Source organism: Oryctolagus cuniculus, chromosome 14 (assembly GCF_051225735.1).
Source record: "Oryctolagus cuniculus isolate XC-2025 breed Fujian yellow rabbit chromosome 14, ASM5122573v1, whole genome shotgun sequence".
In the NCBI taxonomy this organism is placed as follows: Eukaryota; Metazoa; Chordata; class Mammalia; order Lagomorpha; family Leporidae; genus Oryctolagus; species Oryctolagus cuniculus.
This window is the reverse complement of record NC_142880.1, coordinates 79,390,934-79,408,177: the sequence shown is the minus strand read 5'-3', so window position 1 is coordinate 79,408,177 and position 17,244 is coordinate 79,390,934. Positions and strand designations below refer to the sequence as shown.

Genomic DNA, 17,244 nt, shown 5'->3' with positions numbered 1-17,244 from the left:
AACGGTCATGGATAAGCCAGTCTGACATGCCAGGAGCCAGAAGCTTCATCTGGGTCTCCCAAGTGAGTGTCAGGGGCCCAACACTTGGACCATCTTCTGCTGCTTTCCCTAGGCCATTAGCAGGGAGTTGAATTGTAAATGAAGCAGCCACGACCTGAACCAGCGCCCATATGGAATACCAGCATTGCAGGTGACAGCTTTACCTGCTACACCACAATGCCAGCCCCGTTCTTCCTATCTGTAGTAGTTATTTTGGTTTTGTGTAATTTTCCTCTCATCCTAAACCATTTTAGTTGTTGAAGTTTATCGTTCTCAGTGGCTAGATAGCAAAGGACAATTTTGTCCTCAGTTATTCATTTTTAACATCATCTACAACCTTCAGTCACCTTCACTTGTCTAGGAAAGGCTTTCCTAGAAGCAGGTGCTAACACTGAAGTGAACTAACAAGTGACTGGTCACAGAGACCTCACAGCCAAGCGGGCTGGTAAGCAAGGGAATGTCTGGGTGAGCAGTTCCAGTAGTGTGGAAGCAACGTCAGCCACAGACTCTTCAGGTCCCTGAGACCACGGTCAATCAAGGGCTTCTGGACACCCCTCCAGACACACAGCCAAAGCTACCTCTGCTCTACTCCCTGGCTTCCAAGTGGACACGCCATGCACCCACCCACAGCATGGGTGGCTGAGACACCTTCCCTGGGGACACCTTCAGAATACTGTGGCTGGGACACCTCCCCTGAGGCTTAGCACAGCTCTAACCTTCCCTGGTTTACTGTCAGATCCACACAGGGAAGACCAGTCATTTTGAAAGTGTAGAGCCAATATGGTATGATTGACAACACAAACCTTTTGCTCCAAATACACCTTTCTTGTGTTGTATTTTGGAACAAGCAAAACTACCCACATGGTTCCTTTTACAGCATATATAAAATATAATTTTTCTAGGAAGATTTGTGCTAATACAGACAACATTGCATTGATTACAATTCCCTTTGTCAATTTTAAATACTACTGGAGAAACCAATTCATGGTCTTTTCACAGTCAATTATAAAATTAAAGGTGAGCTATCAATAAGCATGGCAAGTTAAATCTCTGTATTAGTCCACTTTTCATTACTTTAACTAAAATACCTGAGAAGAGCCTCTTGGGAAAGAAAACTATTTTAGCTTATAGTTTGGAGGTGACAATTCAGGAGCAGGTGGCCCCAGAATCCCGTGCCTGGTGGATGCCCATCATGGTAGGTATGGAACAACCACCACATGATAAGACAGGAAGCAGAGAGAGAGAGAGAGAAATAAGCTGAACTTGAACTCAAATAATTATCAGGCCTCTTCAAAGAACTACCCTCTGAGAGCTTGCCCCCAATAACTTCAACACCTACCACCAGAGTCATCGCCCAGAGGCCATCATTAAATGAAGTCTCCACCCTTAATTCATCAACCATTCACATTAAGGCATCAGAGTTTAAACATTTGAGTTTGGGGAGACAATTCCTACTCAACCCATACTGGTCCTTGTGATATACATAGCAAGTTAAGTCTCTGCATAAGTTAGATCATTGATGATATTTATGCCAAAATTATGAGAAAAATCAGTTAAAGTGGTCCAACTTCACTCAGAGAAACCCTGTTCTAGATTATACCTTGACTTCAGCAAGTCATTTTATGAACTACTACTAGTCAGGAGAAGATGCAAATCAGAAATGTGACAGACTCAAGCAATACATTATCAGGGGGACAGGATCAACTTGGGAAGAGTTGGGGGGAACTGTTTCTGACTAGGGATATACATATTCAGATGTGTGCACTTGCACATTTAAATATGTGTTTATGTCTTATGTAGGTATTCCAGCTTCAAGTCTAGCTCTAACTGCTATATAATGAGCCAGTTGAACATCTACCACTAAATTTCCTTTTATGGGAATGACACATCATTTGTTTAACATTAGACATCTTAAATTAAAAGCAATTTTTTAAAAAATGTTTCCCAATGCCTGACTCAGGGAAAAAGAATGGAAAACTAAAAATGAGACAGGACTTCAGCTGCCATAAATCTGAATACTCACCATGCTCTTTATTCTTGACTCTCTCATCTAAAAACAGGCCAAAAGATCTTGATTGCTCAATAAACTCAGCAGTATTTTGCTGTTTAAATGACACATGTCCTTAGCAAGATAAAGATAAAAACAATGTACTTCAGTGTTTCATGAAAATAAAAGTGTCCACCTGGTTGGGAAGATGTACATCCTGTATTTCATTCCAGAAAATTCTGTGACCTTGCAGATCTATCTGTGGTTCTTGTCCTGAATTGTGTCCAGGAAAACATGACGGTGGCTTCCCATCCCTTCTAGTCAGGCCAATGCCTTGGGCACCTAGAGCAAGCTACCTACCACTTGGATCACAGGCCAGACGCACAGCAGCTTCTGTGAAAGGTGTTGACCCGAGCTTGGCAAAGATGGTTTACCATGTTTACCCTTGGTACTTCCGGGATCGAAACTTTGGACTCTTTTGACTTCGTTAATAATGAAGAGGGAAAGAGAGGCTGATCGTGTGTGAAGTTTAATGAGGTTGATGAGGTTGATTTTTATACCTCAGGATTTTTGTTACCCTGCCATTTAGCAAAGCTATCTGATAACACTGGAAGATGTCAATGTAAACCTACCTTCTGCCTCTGGATACTAAGCATATGCAGTTTGAAATATTTTCTGAGGGTTCAGCTTGAGACAAGGAGCCGGGTTTCTACCTATCCTTCCCCAGTGGCATGGCTGGCCGAGTCAAGGCACAGAGGGGAGGAAGGGCGGCCGTGTGCCAGGAGGCAGGAAGGAGATGCCAGGAGCTGGCCTGCAAACTCCCAGTTGGGAATCTTTCTTAGTAGCTCCCAGGTCAAGAATCTGCAAGAAGTAAAAAAAAAAAAAAAATCCCATCTCAGATATAATTGAAGATACCCTATTAAAGCCAGTTCAATTCAATCTAGATTTGGGGGTTTGAAACCTTTATGATATACAGCCAAATATCCCCTAAAATCAGTATGGGAAAATAGCACATTGGGAGGGTAATGAAAACTAGGTGACTGAGTGGTCTGACATTTGGAACTGCTTTGATAAGATGGGTCGAAATATCTCAGGCATCAAAATAGGCTATTTTTAACACCCAGTGCCTTGTCAGCACACATAGGCACTCACCTTAGCCTGGGGAATTTCAACATCAGCTTTGTGAAGAAGGTCGGCGTGTCCTGAGGGTATGCGAGTGACGTCTGTTTCGGTGCTATTATTCCAGATTTTGTCACAGTGGCCCACATTTACCGTGGCTGGAACCACAAATGTTTCTTAATGACATTGGACTTCGCTGATAAATATAAAGAAAGGCATGCAACAACAGAAATCACTCTTGCTATATAGCTTTATTTTCCTATCCAGGATCATCGAAGGTGTTTCTCGGCCATCACACCCTGCTGACAGAAACAAAACACCAGAGCACTCAATCCAGTGACCCACAGAGCTCGCACTCAGCCATTCAGGCTTCTGCAGGAAGCACACTGTTTCGGCCTCTCCAGGTAATCTTATTGGCAGTGGGGGAGCCTTGAAGTGGGATCAGGCAATTCATTGAATAGGGCTGTTCTTTGCAATGGGCAATGATTAGCATAGCTCGTCCCAATTCATACACATTTGCAAATGCACCCTTGGGAATAAGAAGTACAGGTAAGAAACTGGATATAAAACAGAAGTCATGGAGTGCTAAAAACTCAAGCTTCCAGCATTGCTGACCATGAGGACTTGAAGAATTAGGGCACCATCTGGCCAGCAGGCAGAGGGCATCTTCTGAGGAAGCATTATTTCGAATCTAGGAGTTTTGCACCCCACAGTTTCCCACAAATTCCGTTATTTGTGGTCTCGGAGAAAATACTCAAGTAGATGAGCAGAGAGAATACACAGACCACAGGCTGGTCAATATCCTTGGTTTCCAATGATTTCCGTGCCCCCAGCCCCACAAGGGTCTCAGGAGACACTGTGTTCTATGCTCTCGGATTCCATAGGGGAGCTCCCAGCCTTTCAGTAAATCTCCTTTGCCCATTCATTTTCTGGTTTTGGTTTTATCTTTTCAAGTTGTTTCAGTTTATTTCAACCAGAAAACTTGTCTTAGGACTTAACACTTGAAAGGAAAAATAACAATTCATGATGCTTTTAAAATCAGCTCTAGACACGGCAAGGCCACTGAGGAAATGCCGTGTACAAGATGACCATGTTTACCTGGAAGCCTGGATTCACACTCAGTTAACAGATGCTATGGTCACTCCAACCTAAGGTCCGAGGATGGACAACCAAGAAAGTCATGTTATATTATGTTTGCTTCACTGGAAAAGTCATATGTTAAATTTGTTATTGTGATCCAGAGAAGTAGGTAATCCTGGTTTGACAGAAAGGCCAATGTATTAGATTTTATCATCTATGAAGAGGAATGTCTAATCACAGTGCTTGCATGACCTCACTCCCACTCCCCATGTAATTGGATTCCCTTCTCTGTTGCAGGAGGATAAAGTAACAAAGGGATTCTCCCCTTTATGTGCTCAATGGTGATTTACACGGTTGAGAGACATTCAAAAAGAAGGTCTACAGGACAGTCTATGTCCACATGAAACCAGATTGTGACAAAAGCCACTCTACCTCTGCCACCAACCCTCCATTTAGGTTGTTTCCTATTGAGGTTCCTGAATCACTTTAAAAAATTCACTCCAAATAAATACTTAAAAATATTCTTAATTTTTGTTGCATGGATTGTGTTTGGAATGCTTTTTTTTTAAAGATTTATTTATTTACTTGAATGTCAGAGAGAGAGACAGAGAAATGGTTGCAAGGACCAGAGCTGAGCCAAGCTAAAGCCAGGAGCCAGGAAATCCATCCAAGTCTCCCATGTGTATACAGGGGACCAAGCACTTGGACCATCCTCTATTGCTTTCCCAGGCCATGGCAGAGAGCTGTCTTGGAAGAGGAGTGGCTGGGACTCAAACTGGCACCCATATGGGATGCCAGAACTGCAGGCAGAGGCTTAGCCTATGAAGCCACAGCACCAGCCCCAGTTCTTTTTTGTACTTGTCACCAGGCTTAAGGTACTTTCCACGAGGAAGCCTTCTGACTTGCAGTTTGTCTCCACTGCCTGTAGCAGGAAAGTCTTTGCTGTGTTCCATTGCATCATTGATTTTATTTCTGTCTATATGGGAAGAGGGAAAAGAAAATGAAAAAGATTGTATTGCTTTCTTGCATTTCAGTCTTGAAGGAAAGACAGTGTATACATAAAGTAATTAAATAGTAGAAATAAAGTTGACAGAACTTTGGCCATAAACTGCATACTGTGAATCTGAACAGACCTCTAGGAGACCCACTCCCTTTATTTTTCTTTTTCTGTTTAGGTTTTGCATCTTCACCACTAATAATATTTCCATCTTTGAATGTTGTTCATGCTGTCCGTTACTTGTGAATTCCAGCTTGTTGTCTTTTTGTTTGAACCCAAGCATTTCAGTTGTTTTGTTATGTTTAGCACCTCCTCTACTCTTTTCTCTCATCTCATTCCTTTTTTTTAAGACTTTATTTATTTATTTATTTGAGAGGTAGAGTTACAGACAGTGAGAGGAAGAGACAGAGAGAAAGGTCTTCCTTCCATTGGTTCAATCCCCAGATGGCCACAACGGCCAGAGCTGTGCAGATCCAAAGCCAGGAGCCAGAAGCTTCTTCCCAGTCTCCCACACAGGTGCAGGGGCCCAAGTACTTGGGCCATCTCCCACTGCTTTCCCAGGCCATAGCAGAGAGCTGGATTGGAAGAGGAACAGCCGGGACTCTAACTGGTGCCCATATGGGATGCCAGCACTGCAGGCGGAGGATTAACCTACTGCGCCACGACGCCGGCCCCCATCTCACTCTTCTCTCTAGTCCAGCCCTTCCCCCCGATTTGGCCTTAGTTCACTGTATTTTCAGATACACTGTATTGAATATCAACTCGATTACTTTGAATAGTGTACTAGTTTCCTACTGCAATGTAGCACATTGAACACAAACTTCAAACAGCAAACCTTTATTTTCCTGAATTTCTGGAAGTCAGAAGTCAGAAATGTGTTTCACTGGGCTGCTATCAAGGTGTGTGCAGGTGTGTGCTCTTTCTAGAAACCATAGAGGGAATTCTATCTGCTTCATCTTTCTGACATCTAGGATTATGTGCCAGGGACGACACTGTGGCAGGTTAGGCATCCCCTGGTGCTACTGGCATCCCAAATGGGTGCCAGTTCAAATCTCCACTGCTCCACATCTGATCCAGTCCCCTGCTAATGGTCTGGGAAAGCAGCGGAAGACGAACCAAGTGCTTGGGCCCCTGCATCCACTTAGGCAACCCAGAAGAGGCTTCTGGCTCCTGGCTTTGGATTGGCCCTGCTCTGGGAGTTGTGGCCATTTGGGGAGTGAACCAGCAGATGGAAGACCTCTCTCTCAGTTTCTCCCTCTCTCTGTATGTAACTCTGCTCCTCAAGTAAATAAATCTTTAAAAATATAAAATAAAAATATAACTATGTTCCTTGCATGCCTTGGCTCATGGCCCCTTCTTCTATCTTCAAAGCCAGTGGTGTAGCACTTTTCTCTCTGGCTCTGCCTCTATCTTTTCTATGGTGAAATCTCCACTACCTGTCTCTGTCCTATAAGGATGCTTGTGATTGCATTTAGGCCTATGCCAGTAATCCAGTCATGTCCCCATCTCAAGACCCTTAATTCAATCACAACTATGAAGGTGCTGTTTCTCTATAGGGTAACATTCACAAATTTCATGTATTAGAACCTGGGTATCTTTGGAGGCTGTTAGTAGCCCACCACAAACAGTTAATGCAAATCAGTGTTTTCCCCCTTTGTCATAAGATAGTTTGAATTCGTAGTTTCCCAGTAAAGTCCAGAGTCTGGAATCAGGATCCCACCTCCACGTGTAAATAAGCTGCAGGGTTAGGGGACAGCAAACAGGGCACAGAAGGAGCAAACTTTAAGTAGATCCGTTCAGAGCACACAAAGGCAGAGTTGGCAGTTGCTGGCCCTTGAGAGAATACTTCCTTAAATGTTGCACCCCACCTGCCTTCTTTCTTCACCGCCATTTGACTCTGATGTGAACCAAAGTAAAGCACCCAGTTCTTTCCTGCCTTTGGTCCTGCTGTCATCTCAACCCCCAAATCCCTTATTTGTACTCTGAGCTTCAAAGCCCAGTTCCTCCCCAAAGCCTTAAAACATGGAAATGGAACGTCTTTGATCATTCTGGTTGGGGTCTCTGTGGGATCTCCCAAAAAGATAAATTCTGAACAAATTGAAACCAGACACATCAATCGTTGTAGGAGGCTTCCCTGGGTAAGATTTACAATCTGCATGACTACGGTCAAACTGTGGTCAGCTCGCTCCCATGAAGAAGCCTGGTGGACTGAAGGGAACCCAGTTATTCTTCCCACATTTGCCACTCAAGTTACTCCATCTTTTCAGGAAGGAACAGTGTTTTTAACTTACTGGACTTAATCGCAGCCTATGACGATCTCAGCAGACGCTGGTGATCAGGGGTAGAGCAAGACAGTCCTTTCCAAGCCTTTTCAGGGTTGGCCCTTATAACCAGCACTGTTCATTTTTGGAGTTTTTCTGGGCCTGCTCATGGCAGTGTGGAATTTGCCTTTAAAAGGATCTACACCAGGTACACCACCACTGAAAGTCACCTGCTCTCTTCTTGTGTCTGGCTGCTTTGGCCACCATAGCATCAGAGGACCTGCCAAGCAAGTAAATAGAAATATTGATATAAAATGAATAATACAACTGTAACACTGGAGGTAGCCATGAAGACAGATTTCAAATTGAAATGTAAGTCCCACCAGATTGTCAAATTCTTGAGAACTTGAAATCCAAAAACTACTTGGCAGTATCCAACTCAATGCAATCTTAATTCAAACCCAAATCTCCTTTTATGAGTTAAAGTTTAAAGCCCAGGGGTCCCCCACTGTGGTGCAGCAGGTTAAAAGAACCAACCTGAAGGCTGGCGCCGCAGCTTACTAGGCTAATCCTCCGCCTTGCGGCGCTGACACACCGGGTTCTAGTCCCGGTCGGGGCGCTGGATCTGTCCCGGTTGCCCCTCTTCCAGGTCAGCTCTCTGCTGTGGCCAGGGAGTACAGTGGAGGATGGCCCAAGTGCTTGGGCCCTGCACCCCATGGGAGACCAGGAGAAACACCTGGCTCTTGCCTTTGGATCAGCGCCGTGCGCCGGCCGCAACATGCCAGCAGTGACGGCCATTGGAGGGTGAACCAACGGCAAAAGGAAGACCTTCCTCTCTGCCTCTCTCTCTCTCACTGTCCACTCTGCCTGTCAAAAAACAAACAAACAAACAAACAAACAAACAAACAAAAAAACCGACCTGCAGGCTGGCATCCCATTTGGATGCCAATTCAAGTCCCAGCTGCTCCCTCCCAATCCAGCTCTCTGCTGTGGCCTGGGAAAGCAGTAGAAGATGGCCCAAGTCCATGGGCCCCTGCACCCATGTGGGAGGCCCGAAAGAAGCTCCTGACTGCTGGCTTCAGATCAACTCAGCTTAGCTCTGGTCGTTGCGGTCATTTGGGGAGTGAGTGAACCAGTGGATGGAAGACCTCTCGCTCTCTCCCTGGCTCTACCTCTCTGTAACTCTTTCAAATAAAAAGTCTTTAAAAAAAGATTAAAGTCAAACATTTTAAGCTAAACTAAAGTTCAAAAAATCCTCACAAATATCTTTTTCTGCTTAGTTTCAATCTAAACCAGACTGGCCCCCTGAGTGATACAAAAGAGAAAGGCTTTTCAGATATTAGTTTTATTGGGATGCTGGTCAGCCAGAGTCACTTTTTAGGAGTGCGTGACCTGCAAACTGAAATTCACTAGGGAGAAATATTGGGGGCCCTATCCATAGCCTTGTGTTACAGAGAAAATCCATCTGTGTACCTCTTTGCTCTGAAAGCAACTTTTGAAATATTGCTGCCTCCTTTCAGAGTTCAGGAACTTTTGCTGGAGGCAGCCCTCTTATGTGAGTGGCTCTTCTTTCTTCCCCAGTGCAATCAAAATCTCTCCATTTCCATTTCCTTTTTGAGTGGGTGTCCCTGTCCTCCGATTCCTCTTCTCCTGTCCCATGCTGAGTAAGGATGGGAATCTGTCACCTTTCTTTACCTGCATTATCTCTTATAAAGCACATATTTTCTACTTCACCAGAAGGTCTTTTCTCCATGGCTTCATGCTATGAAATTTCTTAGACTTGGCCCAGCTTCCAGGATGACCACCGCTGCTGAGGGGATGGCCAGGTGGGAGTCAGTCACATTGCAGGCAGAACTGTAAATTTCCTGTTAGAGATGCCCCCTGCCTTTACCTGGCCAGCTCTCCTCCCAGGCCAGCTAGGGAATGGAAGTCAATAGGGTGCCTTCCCCTGGGAGGTTCACACCTCCCTTAGGGTGTACCCCATGTGAAGAGATAGCTAGATCTGGGCCTTATAACTGACAAAGGCCTAAAGCCCACCTGATTATTATCAGGCTCCTTCTGCCAGGTTCTATTTTCCTCTCAGAGAGATTATTTGTGGCTTAGATAGTACCTTTCTTAGGTCCTCTAATAATGACCCTGTCCTTTGTTCTAGACCCTGTCTAGCCCACTTGGGGCCTCGTTCCTTTGTAATCATAGCCTCTACTCTAACAGCAATGGCTCCACTCCCAGCCTGTGTGTATTGATGGTCCTCTCCCCCACTCGGTATTGTATGATTGTTCAGTATTTTCTCCATAGACAAACCTCACTACTCACAAAAAGATGAGTGGCTTTCTCCCAGTCTTGGTTGAGATCAGCTTTTTTTTTTTTTTTTTTAAGATTGTTTTAAATTTATTTATTTGACAGAGTTACAGACAGTGATAGAGAGAGAGAGTGGTAGAGGGAAAGGTCCTCCCTCCATTGTGGCTGCAACGGCCGGAGCTGCGCCAATCCGAAGCCAGGAGCCAGGTGCCTCCTCCCGGTCTCCCATGTGGGCGCAGGGGCCCAAGCACTTGGGCCATCCTCCACTGCCCTCCCAGGCCACAGCAGAGAGCTGGACCGGAAGAGGAGCAACCAGGACAGAACCAGCACCCATATGGGATGCTGGCGCCGCAGGCAGAGGATTAACCTAGTGCTCCACCGCACCAGCCCCGAGATCAGCTTTAAACCACGTCCACCAAACAGTCTTCACAAGGGCCCAGAGACCCCCCTCATTTCCTCTATGAAATCCTCTCATTACCTGGTTAATGCCACTCTCAGGATCATTGGTTGCTATTCTCACCCTGTCTTTTATACTACATTACAGTGCCTGCTTAAGTGTTTACAGCAGGTGATAATGGAACGAACCAAGGCCTTCGCCAGCCAGGCAGTCAACCAGATGCTGCTACAGGGATCCACGTGGCTCCCCACCCAGGAGGCAACGGCTTGAGACATCGCCCCATGCCAGCAGGAAGTAGCTCTAATGACAGATCATCGTCCTTTTACCCCTCCTGGACTTTTGGGGCTAATGTAATCCCACACAACTCATGGTTTATAAAAAACAAAAGGGGGGAATGATAGCAAAATGGTGCAGTTTTATATATGACACAATCTACACCCTGGACACCATCCTAGGTTCTAGCCCTTGCTACCGTGGCTGGAAGCCAGGTGACCCCATGGCCCATCCACTGGTGTCAGATCCACCCCAACCCTAATGGCATTCATTGCTCCTGCTTCTCTGCCCACCCTCCACCCCTGGAAAAGGTGTAAGAGGAACTGTTCCTGAACACGTGACTCTCAATCTCTCTCTCTGTCTCTTGATCTCTCTCTCTTACACTCTCCTTCTCTTGTCCTTCTTTGCCCCTTCCCTCTGGTCTATCAGGTTTCCCCCCAATAAACCCTTTCCCTTAAAAAAAAAAAAGTTGTCTCTCATACTTGTTGTATTTGGAGGATCTAGGTCAACAGATCCCTGAACCAAAGCTTCTATTGATTCTCCTGAAACTTGTGTCCTTGGGGTTTAGAGACCAGCAATGCTTCTGCCAGATGCCCCTCCAGACCCTGCCTCTCTCTGCTGTTGGAGATTCCAGAGCACAAGTAGCATTGTCTGTGCACTCTGGTTGGCTACCGTCCTCACTTACGCCTCTAGTGTTTTATTCTCCTCTGTTGCTGTTCCCCTGCTACTATGGGGAAGATTCGATTGATCTCTAGCAACTTCCTCTCTTTCTCAAATCAATCCCCTTCTTCCTCAGTGACATTTGCTGAAAGAAATACTTGCCCTCCCTTCACAATTATCTATTTAATTTATTTACTCATCTGTTTATTTATCCATCCACATACTTGTGGGAGTCACATTGCTCCCACATGGATTTTCCCACATGCTCCCCTGGATTTTCTATCCTTAGTGAAAACTACAAAATCAGTAAGTTCTGAGCCTGTCAAAAGTATCCTTTATGTTTAAATAAATATTGTCGATCTTCTCCTGCTTGAGTTGGAAAATCCCTCCTGGGAGAAATTCTCCCATCAGATCAGATACATCTAGGCCTGGTCTCCATCGGTATCTGTTCTTCATGGTTCCCCTTTCATATTTTCCATGATTTCTTTTAGACTCTTAATTCTACAGGTTTCTTAAGCATACTCCATTGGTCCAGTGGTTGGCAATTTTTTTTTTTTTTTTGACAGGCAGAGTTAGACAGTGAGAGAGAGAGACAGAGAAAAAGGTCTTCCTTCCGTTGGTTCACCCCTAATGGCTGCTGCAGCCGGTGCGCTGCGGCTGGCGCACCGTGCTGATCTGAAGCCAGGAGCCAGGTGCCTCTCCTGGTCTCCCATGCGGGTACAGGGCCCAAGGACCTAGGCCATCGTCCACTGCCTTCCCGGGCCACAGCAGAGAGCTGGACTGGAAGAGGAGCAACTGGAACTGAATCCGGCGCCCCAACTGGGACTAGAACCCAGGGTACAGGCGCTGCAGGCAGAGGATTAGCCTAGTGAGCTGCGGCGCTGGCCTTGGCTGGCAGTTTTTAATCCATCCAGTTGTGCTTTGTGCTCCTTAAGTGGCTCTCTCTGGCCTTCTCTTATTTATTCAGATATATCATCTAGAGATTGCCAAGTTTTTAAAGCATTCCCGTACCATGGAATTTCTATTTGTGTTGTTAGAGATCCTTTTAAATGGGTTTTATTTATGTAATAACAGCCATAGTGGATATCTTATTGCTTTTAAACATTCTTTAAAAGTTTTCAATGCTGAGGCCATCCTTGTGGCACAGGGAATTAGCTGGCGTCCCATGTTGGAGCGCTGATTCAAATCCTGGCTGCTCTGCCTCCTGTTCAGATCCCTGTTGATGTGCTTGGGGAAGGAAGAGAAGATGGTCCAAGTATCTGGGCCCCTGCCACCCATGTGGAAGACCTGGACGGAGTTCCTGGCTTCAACCTGACCCACAGATGCAGTCATTTGGGGAGTGGACCAGTGGATGGAAGATTTCTTACTCTCGCTCTGTCACTCTGCCTTTCAAATAAATAAAAACATTTTTTTTTTAAAAAAAGTCTACAGTGGCTTCTCATTTTCTCTCCACTCCTTATTTACATTATACTGGTCAGGAAAATCCAAAGAGCTATTTTGTAAATCCACACCCACCCGTTAAGAACGAGCTGAGGGTGTTGTGTGCTGGCGTCACTGGACAGTGGGCATCACACTCTGTGGCCATGGCTTCCATTCTCCGCTGTCCCCCAGTTCTGCTCGGGTTTTGCTCCCGACTGACATCAGCAAATTCATCCATCTAGAGTGTTTCAGGCTGGCACCGTGGCTCACTAGGCTAATCCTCCGCCTTGTGCGCCGGCACACCGGGTTCTAGTCCCGGTCGGGGTGCCGGATTCTGTCCCGGTTGCCCCTCTTCCAGGCCAGCTCTCTGCTGTGGCCAGGGAGTGCAGTGGAGGATGGCCCAAGTCCTTGGGCCCTGCACCCGCATGGGAGACCAGGGAAGGCACCTGGCTCCTGGCTTCGGATCAGCACGGTGCGCCGGCCGCAGTGGCCAGTGGAGGTTGAACCAACAGCAAAGGAAGACCTTTCTCTCTGTCTCTCTCTCTCACTGTCCACTCTGCCTGTCAAAAAAATAAATAAATAAAAAATAAAAAAATAGAGTGTTTCAGAAATGTTTTGAAAATTCACCAGGCATTTTCTAAGTTTCAAGGATTTACTCAGAAGTGTTGGTTTTAAATGATCAAAAATCTAGGTTTTGAAGGTGACACATTTCTTCCACATAAACAGCGGAATTCACACCTCCTTGGAGGCTTTGCTGGTTCACTCTGCAGGAAAAACAAACAGTCCCAGTTCCATCTAGGCCATGCCTTCAACCCTAGCTGAAGCAAGGATTTCTTTTTAAAAAATATTTATTTTTATTTGAAAGCTAGAGTTATAGAGGCAGAGAGGGAGAGACAGAGAGATCTTCCATCTGCTGGTTCACTCCCCATGTGGCTGCAATGGCTGGGGCTGGACCAAGCCAAAACCAGGGTACTAGAATTCCATCTGGGTCTCCCACATGGGTGGCAGAGACCCAAGTACTTGGGGCTTCTTTGGATGCTTTCCCAGGTGCATTAGTAGGGAGCTGGGTTGGAAGTGGAACATCCAGGACTCAACTGGTGCTCCTGTCAGATGCCAGTGTCACAGGCTGTGTCACAAAACTGGCTCCTTAAAGAAGGATTTTGAAGTCACAAACACCTATAGATGCTACTTGGCTTGTAGACTTCACCTCTTGTGGAGGGAACCCTCTGTGGGCTTAAAGATTGGACATCTGGGAAAATGAGATATGGTCACAGATTTGTTCATGCACATATGGTGTGTTTTTTCTTTTAAGATTTATTTATTTGAAAGGCAGAGTTACAGAGATAGAGGGAGAGACAGAGATATCTTTCATCCACTGGTTCACTCCCCAACTGGCTAGGAGCTTCTTCTGCATCTCACACATGTGTGCAGAGGTCCAAGAACGTGAGCCATCTTCCTTTGTTTTCCTAGATGCATTAGCTGGGAGCTAGATTGAGAGTGGACAGCCAGGTCTCTAACTGGCACTGATATGGGACGCTGACATCCTAGGCATTGGCTTTACCAACTAAGCCACAGTGCCAATACCCATAGGGTGAGCTCTTGATAATACAGTAGTTACAACCCAGTTCTCCCAGCTAAAGACATTAGTAACTTGATTAAGGTTTCCCAGGTCTCCTGACTTGGTGAATTATTGACTTAACCATAATGGTTACCCAGGAAGGTGTAAACAGTCCCACACTACTAACACAGAAATTTGAATATCTATGCTAGCTAAATTTGCCAATTTAGGAATTTTTGCTTTTTCTGAGGCAAAAAGGAGAATATAATTCTCATCAAGCAAGCAAACCATGTTAGTTTTTCCAGATTTCTCATCAAGAGGTAGGCATTGTTCTCTACCACCTAATCACAGTTCATTTGTTATTGGTAACAAGAAGTAATAAATTTTTATTTATTTGAAAGGCAGAGAGCTAGCATTGAGAATTTTGATAATGATGTGAAAAAGCACTGAAATGTATTAAGAGCATCAGGAAATATCACAAAAAATCTCAGCCCTTGCTACATTTTACTGATTTTAGCGATTGGAAGATCAGCATTTGGAGAAACAACTTAAATTCTTGGATTCCCTTTTCATCCCAAGGCTCTCTTCTGGTCAAATAGAGCATTTTTGTACTGCTCAGATGTGTAGCTGGTGAATTACTGATGTCTATTTTCTTTTTTAAAATAGTTTTTTTTTTTTTAAGCCAGTGCTGTGGTGCAGTGGGTTAAAGCCCCAGCCCGCAGTGCCAGCAACCCATATGGGCACTGAGTCCCGACTGCCCCACTTCTGATCCAGCTGAGGACTGGGAGAGTAGTGGAAGATGGCTCAAGTCCTTGGGGCTCCTGAACCCATGTGGGAGACGCAGAGGAAGCTCCTGACTCCTGACTTCAGATTGGAACAGTTTCGGCTGTTGCAACCATCTAGGGAGTAAATCAGCAGATGGAAGACCTTTCTATCTCTCTACCTCTGCATCGCTGTAACTCTGCTTTTCAAATAAATCTTTAAAAAAATAGTTACTCATTTTTATTTACTTGAAAGGCATAGTGACAGAGAGAGAGACACAGACACACACACACACACACAGGGGAGAGAGAGAGAGAGAGAGAGAGAGAATCTTCCACCCACTGGTTTACTCCCCCAGATGCCTACAATGACTGCGGCTGGGACAGGGTGGAGTCAGGAGCCAGGAACTGCATACCAATCTCCCATGTGGCTGGCAGGGACTCAGTACTTGAGCCGTCATAGGCTGCCTCCCTGGTGTATTAACAGGAAGCTGGATCAGGAGCAGAGGCTGAGGAGGGACTCAATCCCCAGGCACACTGATAAGGGATGCAGGCATCCCAAACAGAGGCTTAATCCACTGTGCCACAATGCCTACTCCTAATACGCCTATTTTCTCTAAGGCAGTTCCCAGTGTGTTGAGTGCTGTCTAAATAGTAGGGGGGAGAAGGTAGTTCCAGCAGTAGGAGGTGGCAAGAGGCTTAGCAAGATGCCCAAGATGAGTTTGAGAGCTCAAGGCCCTTTGTAATAGCATCACTCCATGAGAGACAATAGCTCCATCCTCTTCAGTCCTGCCTGTGTTGCCATGGTGATTGCCACCCGTGTTGTCATGGCGATCTCTATGCTCAGATAGTTGGAGACAAGCATGCTGACTCTAGGGAGGAACCACTCTCCCTGACAGCCCATCAGAGTTTTCAGGTGCTGCTGTCCCCGGTGACGCAGGCTGCATCCCAGATGATGGCTCAGAGTCTCTGAATAACAGGAGCAGCTGTCAAGGTGTGACCAGAAAGGAAGAAAGGAGAAGAATTTTGAAAAGTTGTTTTTTCCTTTGAGCTAGGAATGAGCCTGGGGAAGCTTTTACCCTCACTGCTGTCTTATCTCTGAGATCCTGAAAATGTCTGCCTGGAGTTCCCAGTTTGGTGATGGCTTCAGCAGGAAACAGGGGTAAGGCATGAAACAGATGCATATTACTTTTTCTGTTTTCCACAATTTGGTTAAAATTCTGAAAAACAATGTTTTTTTCTGAAAGAAGGTTAATTTTCTCTAGAGGACTAGACTCAGAAAGTTAGAATAAAATTTATCTGTGGGTTCCATAAAGGAGATGCAGAAGGAGAAAAAGAAGAATTTTGCATATATTAAAATCAACGTTGACGGGGCCGGCGCCTTGGTGCAGTAGGTTAATCCTCAGCCTGTGGCGCCGGCATCCCATATGAGCGCCGGTTCTAGTCCCTGCTGCTCCTCTTCCAATCCAGCTCTCTGCTATGGCCTGGGAAAGCAGTAGAAGAAGGCCCAAGTCCTTGGGCCCCTGCACCCATGTGGGAGACCCAGATGAAGCTCCTGGTTCCTGGCTTCAGTTCAGCACAGCTCCGGCCGTTGCAGCCATTTGGGGAGTGAACCAATGGAAGGAAGACCTCTCTCTCTCTCTCTCTCTCTCTCTCACTGTCTGTAACTCTACCTCTCAAATAAATAAATAAATAAATAATATTTAAAAAATCAACATTGCATTTATTTTAAAATACAATGGCTATTTTGGAAAGCTTGTTGTTGTTTTAAATAGCATACCTTACCTTTTGTATTCTCCAACTCCAATTACTCCTGGTCACTTTTAGTAAGGGGTCTCTAGTTCAAGGTCCTGCCTGACATAGGTACTGTTAGACCTGATGGCCAAGTTCTGGAAGCCACTCTAGTTTTCCTTTCAGGGCCTGTACGCCTGTCTGTTTTCTTTCTTGCCTTGCTCTGGTCTTTTTCCCTTTCTCCCAGGTTCCCTTTAGCCAAGCATGAGATTGATTGCTCTCATTCATATGGGCTGAGGAATGGAGACCCACATGCTGCCCGTGGGCATCTCAGCCTGCAAGTGGGATCAGCTGATTACTAGAGGCTCAGGGGTGGAAGGGATCAAAGGAGTTAGGCTTAAAAAAAGAGGTGGAGCTGGGTGTGATCCATTAATTGTGACAAATTTACAGACATGAGAGGTTATTAATAGGGTGAGGGGCATATGGGAGCTCTTTGTATAACTACCTCCCAGTGCTTGTTTTGTAAATTTAAACAATTATGAAATAAAATGTTTTGAGCATTTATTTTCTTCTTGTGATCAGGTGGGATAGGCAACATTTTTAAAATTTATTTTTATTTGAAAGGCAGAGGTGGGGGATGGGGAGAGAGAGAGACACAAAGAGA

The 17,244-nt window shown here is 45.4% G+C and overlaps 2 long non-coding RNA genes across 2 annotated transcripts; one reads left to right on the top strand and one right to left on the bottom strand.

The window, feature by feature from the left end:
* Positions 1-4,566: 4,566 nt before the first annotated feature.
* On the bottom strand, positions 4,567-16,881 carry LOC149122399 (uncharacterized). The gene is made up of 3 exons (XR_016220283.1): positions 16,635-16,881; positions 7,514-7,763; positions 4,567-5,201 (listed from the first exon to the last, which is right to left on the bottom strand). It is a non-coding gene; the product is annotated as an uncharacterized LOC149122399 (long non-coding RNA).
* Positions 15,526-16,560, top strand: LOC149122400 (uncharacterized). Its single transcript, XR_016220282.1, has 2 exons — positions 15,526-16,011; positions 16,320-16,560. It is a non-coding gene; the product is annotated as an uncharacterized LOC149122400 (long non-coding RNA).
* Positions 16,882-17,244: the final 363 nt, after the last annotated feature.